Source organism: Cryptomeria japonica, chromosome 3, assembly GCF_030272615.1.
Source record: "Cryptomeria japonica chromosome 3, Sugi_1.0, whole genome shotgun sequence".
In the NCBI taxonomy this organism is placed as follows: Eukaryota; Viridiplantae; Streptophyta; class Pinopsida; order Cupressales; family Cupressaceae; genus Cryptomeria; species Cryptomeria japonica.
The window spans coordinates 309,637,865-309,647,003 of record NC_081407.1 but is presented as its reverse complement, the minus strand read 5'-3'; the positions used below and the strand labels follow the sequence as shown (position 1 = coordinate 309,647,003).

The 9,139-nt window shown below is 34.8% G+C and overlaps 1 long non-coding RNA gene across 1 annotated transcript in view; it reads right to left on the bottom strand.

Moving 5' to 3' along the window:
• The window catches only part of LOC131874496 (uncharacterized), an 8,433-nt gene extending 511 nt beyond the window's left edge, over positions 1-7,922 (bottom strand). Inside the window, exons 1-2 of the long non-coding RNA XR_009371852.1 lie at positions 7,429-7,922; positions 1-290 (exon numbers count right to left, since the gene is read on the bottom strand). The exon at positions 1-290 is cut by the window's left edge and continues 511 nt beyond it. This is a non-coding gene — a long non-coding RNA (uncharacterized LOC131874496). The remainder of the gene's footprint in view (positions 291-7,428) is intronic.
• Positions 7,923-9,139: the final 1,217 nt, after the last annotated feature.

Genomic DNA, 9,139 nt, shown 5'->3' with positions numbered 1-9,139 from the left:
TTTTCTTAATATTATCATAAACATCTTTGTATGAATGCCCACTTAGAAGTAGATTTCTAGGAAACAATCCCCACAAAAAAGGATGACCAGTCCAAAAGTCATAACCTTGAACAACTCTCAGTAATTTGTTAATATTATGACCTGCAAATGTATTGGCGCTGATGAAGAGGGAAAAAAATGCCCCAAAGTGTCATCTGAGATGTGCCCTAAGAATGGTCTCTCCCAATCTTACACCTACAACTTAACCCGACCATTTCTTGGCAAATAGTCCATGTAAAATCTTTTGCAATCTGCACAAATCCAAATTTCTCCTTCATCAGACAAAGACATTCCTTCTATCATTAAAGAACAACTCACAAAATGCAAGCTATAGGTCGAGTCTACTCTATGTTTAAAGGTGGAAACAAAATTGTGAGATATCAAGATGAGGAAATATGCAATGTATAGTCGATTGCCAGAATTTGAATGAATACCTGCAATAATTACAAAACAAGTTAGCAAAAAATAAGTCCTCCTGTTATGCTCGACACTTGATGTCGTACATGGAAAGGTCACGAGTAACCTAATGTTGAATACCCAATTAGCAATATTTACTATGGATAAGAACCCACTTGATATGAATGCTATCCACTTCTAAATGAATATTTTTCATTTTGAATTATCATTTGAAGTTCTGGAAAATTGTCTAAACTAGGGCCACCATCCATAATGCATAATTCGGTCTTGTCTCCTCCCAAATTTTCCAGAAAATCTGCAATTTTATTTCCTTCTCGATAGGTATAGGTTAAAACGTAACTTTGAAATGAATCAAGTATATCCCATGCCTGGTGCAAAATATACTTAATATGCCAATTCAAACTTCTATGATTCTTACAAGTATTGATAATGATTAAAGAGTCACCTTCAACGTGCAAATTTTTGATCCCCGACTTCTTTGCTAATAGAATATCTTGTAATAATGCACAAGTTTTTGCTTCATTTTTTGTTCCAGTTGGCAAAGATATTGATTTTCCTGCTAGCAATGTCCCTCAATGATCTCTAATACATATGCCTGCCCCAGAGGCACCCAGATTCCCTCTTGATACTCCATCGAAATTCATTTTAACAAACTGGGGAGAGGGAGGATGTCATTGATCTGACTTCTATCAATTTGAGTCTTATGGGGAAGGAATTGGCTGCCATTAAAAGGCAATACAACAGATTTCCAATTCTTGAGAACGCTACTATCCTATGATGTAAATATTGAATTGCATTGCATTTGATTTTGTACGTATGAATTTAGTACTTCAGAGATGGACCTTTCAATAAGTTCTTGAACTCTATCAATTGTGTTGAATTCTTTTCTGAGTATTCTCTTGTTCATTTCCCACCAAATTGACCATATCACTAATACTGGAATAACTCTCCAAAGGTTCGAAAAGAGTGCATTTATGTGCAAAATGGGCCAAGACTGAAACCAGTCCCAAAGTGTGTTATTTAAAGGTGTAGAAAAACTTAGCTTGCCCATAACAAAATTCCAGCATTGTGAAGAGAATGAGCATTGAATAAAAAGTTCAACTGACTCGAACTTATTTTCACACAAGACACATTTAAATGGTTCAACAATATTAGGCCTTGCCAATCTATCACTGGTGAGAATTCTTTTTCTGAGTGCAAGCCATGCAAACTGCCTGCTTTAGGAAGAATCATAGAGTTCCAACAAAATGAGAATGCCCTTTGTGGGGACTGCCCATGTTCCCTATTTTGAATCGCCTGATATCCCTGCCTTACTGAATAATTGCCATCCTTGGATGGGGCCCAAATAATCGCATCTGATCTGTTCTTAATGTAGACTGACCTCTTAGACGAAATTTTCTTGAACATTCTCTTTTGATCATCTTGCATATGAATAGTTAGCGGGTCTTTCCAAAATCCTTTGCCTGAGAATAATTCAACTGCATCTATATAATCTCTTACATTATTTCCCCAAGTATTTGAGATAATTGGTATTGTTGCTTGAAGATCAACAACTTCCCTTAATGGAGGAAGTCCATTCCATGAGTCCTTCCAAAAAAGGATACTTTCTCCATTGTGAACTTTCCATGAAACAAAATTTGTTACAACATCTCGAGATGCCATCATAAAATTCCATATTAATAAACCATCAGTTGGATCCGAAATAGTAAACACTCTAGTTGGCTTAGAGGAATCTAATATTTTGCTTGCATAATTTGACACTATATGGCAGATGGATTAGAATACAGTTTCCAAATCAACTTACCTCCAAATGCATTATTTCTTGTAGAAATTTGGTGCAATCCAACTCCCCCTGAATATTTGTCAAGAGACATGCAATCCAAAGAAATTGATGTTTTTTTTTTTTGCATTTGATGAATTCCCTTTCCATAAATTTTTTTTGATAAGTTTTTCAATTTTCATGATAACTGAGTTAGGTTCCTTAAGGACATCAATGAAGTAATTTGGGATAGCTGCTAGGAAATATTTGACAAGAAGAATACATCTTGAGAAAGAAAGTCATCTAGCTTTCCAAGCTGATATTCTAGCTTTTATTCTATCAATTACTGAATTCCAAAAGTTAACTTTGTTTGAGCCCATGAAAAAAGGAATGCCAAGATAAATCCCTAGAAGCTCACTAATCTGAAAGTGAAATATTTGCAAAAAAATCTTTTAAACTACATGTTTAATATTGAAGATATAAATCTTGGATTTGAACTCATTGACCCTTTGTCCTGATACTATTGTATACATTTGCAAAACCTTACTGATTCCCTGAGCCTCTTTAATGTTTGCCTTGCCATATAACAATGTATGAGTGATTGAAATGCTTGCATTTGGTATGGCAATTCCTTGCCATAAATTTATTGCATACTCGTGTCTAATACATCTGCTCAGAGATTCTACGATAATGATAAAAAGTATTGGTGAAAGAGGATCACCTTGTCTCACCCCTTGGGTGTCTTTAAAGAAACCTGAAGATGAACCATTGATAATGACTGAAAAAGAAGCTCCTGATAAACATGTATAAGTCCATTTGCACCACTTTTCTAAAAAATCCAATTTTTTTTAGAACTTCTAGAAGAAATGCCCAATTAACTTTATCATATGCTTTCATCATATCAAGTTTGATAATGAATGAGGGTATTTTGAATGTCTTAATAGTATGGAGAACTTTGTGTGCTACTAAAGCTCCATCAGTTGTCTCTCGACCTAGTACAAACCCACCTTGTTCTGGAGAGATAATTTTTGTTATTAGAGGTTGTAATCTGAGATATATCACTTTAGTGATGATCTTATAGATTGTATTACACAATGAAATGGGTTTGAATTCTACAAACGTCTTAGGATCCTTTACTTTTGGCAATAGAACAATTTTAGTTGCATTGAATGATTTCAGGATCTCTCCACTTCTGCTTGATTCCTCTAATAATAGTAGCAAATCAAAACCAATAACATCCCAACATTTTTGATAAAACAAAGTTGTAAATCCATCAGGCCCTGGGGACTTATCAGATGACAAAGAGAACACAACATTATAGACTTCTTCTAGAGTGGATGGCATCATTAAGTTCTCACTATCCTGTTGACCTATAAGGATTGATACACCACTCAATAGTTCTTGTTCTTGCTGTTGTTGTTGTCCAATGTACAATTGTTGAGGTGCCAGAAGATTTTTAAAGAAATTCACGCCTTCCTCCTGTATTGTTGTTGCTTCTGTCAATAGAGAATTTGTGTTATCATCCTAAATACTAAAGATAGTTTGTGATTCTCTTTTTAAGTTGGTTGAAGCATGGAAAAACTTAGTGTTATGATCTCCTTCTTTGAGCCATAGTTCTCTTGATTTTTGTCTCTAGTAAGTTTCTTCTCTTTTACATAGTTCCACCCAGTATTCTTGCAGCTACTTCTGCTTACTATAAGTATTTGCATCCAACCCATGTTGAATAATGTGTTCATGCACTTTAGATAAATCTTTAGCTACTTGCTCTTTTGGAGAAAATATTTTTAAATACATGTGTATTCCAATTCTTGATTTGGCCTTTAACAAATTGGATCTTCTTTTGAAACTAATGCATTCTAGTACCTCTATGTGGAGACGCACTTACCCACCATTGTCTAATTAGAGGAAGGAAATGACGATGTCTAAACCACATCCTTTCAAATTTGAATGAAAGCTTATATGCAAATCCATTAGTATTCTTAGTCAGGAGAAAAGAAATGGCAATGTGATCTAAGAAGATTAACGGTAAAATCTCTGACTGCAAATTTCAATTATCTATAACCCAGCTAGCTGTGACTAAAAATCTGTCTAGTCGCTCTGCAATCTGCAAAAAATCTTTTCTTTTGTTTGTCCATGTGAATTGCCCTTTTGTGGGAACGATGTCTTGAAGAGCGTTATCTAGAATGAAATGTTGGAAATAATCAATTGTTTTCTAAGGGGGTAAAATCCCACCTATTTTTTCCTTTAGAGATGTAATAGAATTAAAATCACCTCCCAAAATGATTTTTTGTTCAGATGATTGTTGAATATAGGTCGTTAAGGCATCACATAACCTTCTTTTGTCATTGGTCCCTATTGGACCATAAACATTTATAATCCTAAAAATCAGATCAAAGCTCTTAACCTTCATTGTTTGCCAATTACTATCTGAAGTGTCCATCTCAAGGGAAACCTGCTTTGGGTCCTAAAGTGTAATAAGGCCACCTAACGCCCCATTTACTAGAGAGTGACACACTTTCTATTTTGTCCATTTATTAATTGTTGACTCAAAAGTTTGTTGAGAAGTTTTAGTTTCTTGTAACAAAATGATTTTTGCCCCAGAAGCATTCAATTGACGCTTGATCATTCAATTGACGCTTGATCTGGGATCTTTTTTTAGAGGCATTTAGGCCTCTGACATTCCATGAAAGGATATCCATCACTTTCGAGGAGAGCAACATGCTCTCCTCGGTCTTTTGGAAATTGATACCTTTCCATCCAAAGTTAGTTAAATACCTACTTCGATTTCCTCTCGGGTTTTGGTCAACTTAGATTTCTTACCTCTTTTCTTTGGCTGATGGTTTGAAGGAGAAAGAGACAACACAAATTGAGAAACAGAGAGTGTCTCAGAGAAATCAAAATTTGAATGTTGTGAATTTGATAGAGTCTCGGAATAGTCAGATTCTGACTAATGCATGAACTCCAACTGTTGTTCTAAATCTATCAATGGAATAGCGTAGTGATCCTCTACAGAAACTGACCAATGCAAGTCATCTTGGCATGACAAATTTTATTTTTTTTAAATATTGTCCTCCTCAAGTTGAAATTCAAAATTTCCAATAAGTGGTTCCAAGTGAGACTTAATGGAAACTTTTTGATCTTGAAATATAGGCAACGTTCAATTACCCTCAGTTAATATGTCCTTTTCCATATATAATTCTTCTATAATGCAATCTATCATATCTGAACCGACAGAGTATAAGATGTTCTCTGCCATATTCTGAAGAACTTCCTCTGGGACCTTAGATGAAGAAGGTTGGGCACTAAGAGGAATAATAGATAGTGAGTTGTTGACATTATGTGAGGAGTTGAGTGTGATCTTGTTGACCTTCCTCTGAGGGATAACAGTTTCAAAACTGAAGACTGAAAAAATGCTTTGCAAAAGATTATTGATGTCAGTAAACTATATAGGACTTTTTGCAACAAACTCTAAATTCTTATATGTGTTCTGATGCTTAATAATAACTCTCGTTCCCTGCTTTGGACTGGCTATATCCTGAACTGGTTAAACTATTCCCTTCTTTGAACTGAGAAGATCCTGAACTAATTCAAAGTCTGAGCTTTTGATGTTCTGAGACTTACTAATGGCACATAATCCCTTATTTGGGCAGACTAAATCCTGAATTGATTCAATTGATCCCATCATAGAGCTGATTATATCCTAAGGTGCATCAAATTCTGAACTAATGTTATCCCTTGAATTTTCATCTGGCTTGTGAGAAAGAGAGGCCTTTGTTTATGAATGAGTTACTTTGCACTCAGACTTAGAATGTTCCAGAGAATGGAAAAGATGAGATGCATTATCTTTACTTTCTAATACTACTTGTTGGCACCATTGTCCATTTATAGAATTAATATGAAGATACTTAGGACCCATTTTTGAAGTATCTATCAATAAACAAACTCTGGCCGGTTTAGAAGGATTACGGAAAAACTCCTTATCATGCTTTAATAATATGCCAATTTGGTTTGCTAATTGCTCAATTAACTCAAATTCTCTGTACTCTAAAGGCATTGCTTTCAATTGCACCCAAAATGGAACAAATCTATTATCAAATTTTGTTGAAATAGTAGCTAGCTCGGATACCTATCTATTGTATTTTAATGTTGTCAATGACAATTAAAATACACATGTATTATCTATTATGTAAATTGAACTTAGGGTTGGACCCAAATACATGTAACTTGTAATTATGTCTTGTTTGGGCAAGACCTATATATAATGTAACTTGTGGATAGGACAGGCCCTATAAATGTAACTTGTAATTTGGTTTGACCATAATTGGGCGATGTAACTTGTGGTCCTATACTGAATGTAACTTGTAGATAGGGTAGACCCAAATGTAACAATTAACTATGTTTTGGGTTGGGCTCAATTGTAATGTGGTGGCTATTGGGCTAGACCCAATACCTAACGTGGGAAAATGTATAATATTAATTATTTATCTTGCAAGCCGACTTGAGGATGTTTAGCGCCAAAAAAAGGATGGTATATAATCCACTTGAAGATGAAGTCATTTATACAATCATTCTTAGCAAATGCAATTTGCTCTCCTACACTTTAGCGAACTCTTCACTTGTGCGAATTCAGTCAAGGATATTGTTGGACGAAGTTGTCAAGATCTTCTGCAATTCTGCTCCAGCCTGTTGTTGTCATCTGTTGCTGATCCTCTCTTTTGGTCATCTACTATTGATTAGGGTTGCATCCTTCATTACCTTGTCAACTTGTTGTTTGGACAACAATCTGAGATAAGTTTGCTATATTGTAATTGTGTACAATTGAGATGATACATATCATATTTAAGGTTGGGTTTTTCACCTCCAAGAGGGAGGTTTTCCAAGGGTATTAGTGTCTTGTGTCTTGTGTTTTATTACTATTACTCTTTATTCATAGTCTGATTATAATTAATTGGTTAGATTAACATCTGATTGCTTGAAATTAACAAATTTATCAGCAAAAAAGTTGGGGATCCAAGAATTTATACAAAGCCCTGCCCTTTGGTAGAACCAAGCCTTATTTTTAAACACACTATCTCTAGCTTGGTTATCATGAAATAAAACTAAAAATATGCCCTTTGTTGAGTCAAGATAAAAAACTTGATCTAATCCTTCCTATTCTTCCAAAAGAATATCATGTAATAAAGTTGTAGGTAAAGAGGTTTCCCAAAACTTACATATGATTTATCTGTTTCAGAGATCTTGCATTTGAGGAAGAGGTTGTTCCTGTGTAAATGTCACTGCAGAGAATCCTTCTTGGGACACTTTATCCTTAGGTTCCTCTATAGAACCTTGATTTTGTGGGTTTGAAACAACCTTCCTCCTCCAAATTTTAGCCCCTTTGTTAAAACCTTGACCAGACTTTGCTTTTTGCTCAGCTACCTGCCCTGTTGTTTGTCAATGTGGAAAGTTGGCATTTGAATTAATGGAAGCCCTTGGTGTCAATCCATGCATGAGTGTGGTATGAGACTTGTTACTTTTCTTGACTGTCGTATGAGCCTCATTCAGAATCCTAGGCAGAGCAAAAGCCCTTGACAGAGAGTGTTGAATATCAATGGCATGATCTTCCTTATGATCTATGTTCGAAGCTACCTTTTGCATCAGTGAAGCTTCTTTGATGCCAGTACCCAAAAAGTTTCCTTCACTTGCTTTGCGTCTCTCTGAGTTTTGATCTCCCTTGTGAACCCTAGTCAAATATTTAGAACCATTACCTGTGGGGTTTTATTTCCAGAAGTTGTTCCCCTGTGGCTTTTGCTATGGGAAACTTTATTTTATTTTATTTATAAAGTATTTTTTACACATGATAAATTTTAAAATAATTTGAATGACAAATTTTTAGTTTATATAAAATAATTTAGATAACTGAAAAAAATAGATAATTGAAATAAAGATATTAAATTATTTTATTTTATTTTCACTAATCATTGATTTTAAAATTTGATCTTTCATTATTATTTTTAATAATATTTAGAAATCTCATATCTTGAATTTAAAATTTTATATTAATTTGAAAAACATTATATATATATATATAGGTAAATTATTGCTTACAGTGCATCACTCGTATATTACTAAAGAAAGATTACATTATAGTTTTTTTTGTATATCCACCATTTCTATCGTCCTATTATTCTACCCATAGCAACATTTACAGTCTCATAACTATACCTATCCTATATAATAGCCTCCATGCAACAAAATTTGAGGCCTATTCACATCTAACCCTCTGTCAGTCACCAAAAACAAAATGGTGACAAGTCTATACCTATCATATACAATATCCATTTTTGATATATTTCTTAAAACATCAAAAATAAGGAGGAGCAAATAGAACACAATTCCCCACATCCCGCCAAGCTATTCCTCATCCTTGCACCTTGTGACTGCAATAGATTTGGCTACCACTAGACACTTAGGCCTGCATGCATCATGGCTTGTAGTTCTTGTCCTCTCTAAGGGTCACACATGTCGCTATTCACCCATACCTCCTCCTAAATGAGAGTCCCAAAATTCAGGTCCAAGTTCGGTTCTAGCTCATTCTCTTCCAACAAATCCCTTCTCATCATATACTCCTTCACCCAACCTTCCTTAATGACCATCACCATCCCTATAAGCCTTAGCACAAACATGATATTTCTCCCAATTTCCTCCTCATGCTCGATCAAAACATTCGGCTCTAGGGTGCTAATGAGTGAGAATTTCTTCACTTCCCCACCTCCATCTTTCTATATATAATAATTATGGGGCAAATAAATATGGAGATTTTCATCCACATTATCAAGATTTGTGTTAATATCACTTAAAATGGAATGCTCGAAGATCTTTTTGCACAAAACCTTGGCACTAGCTTTTGGTTCCCTCGCAATCAAGACCACCACCAAAAACATA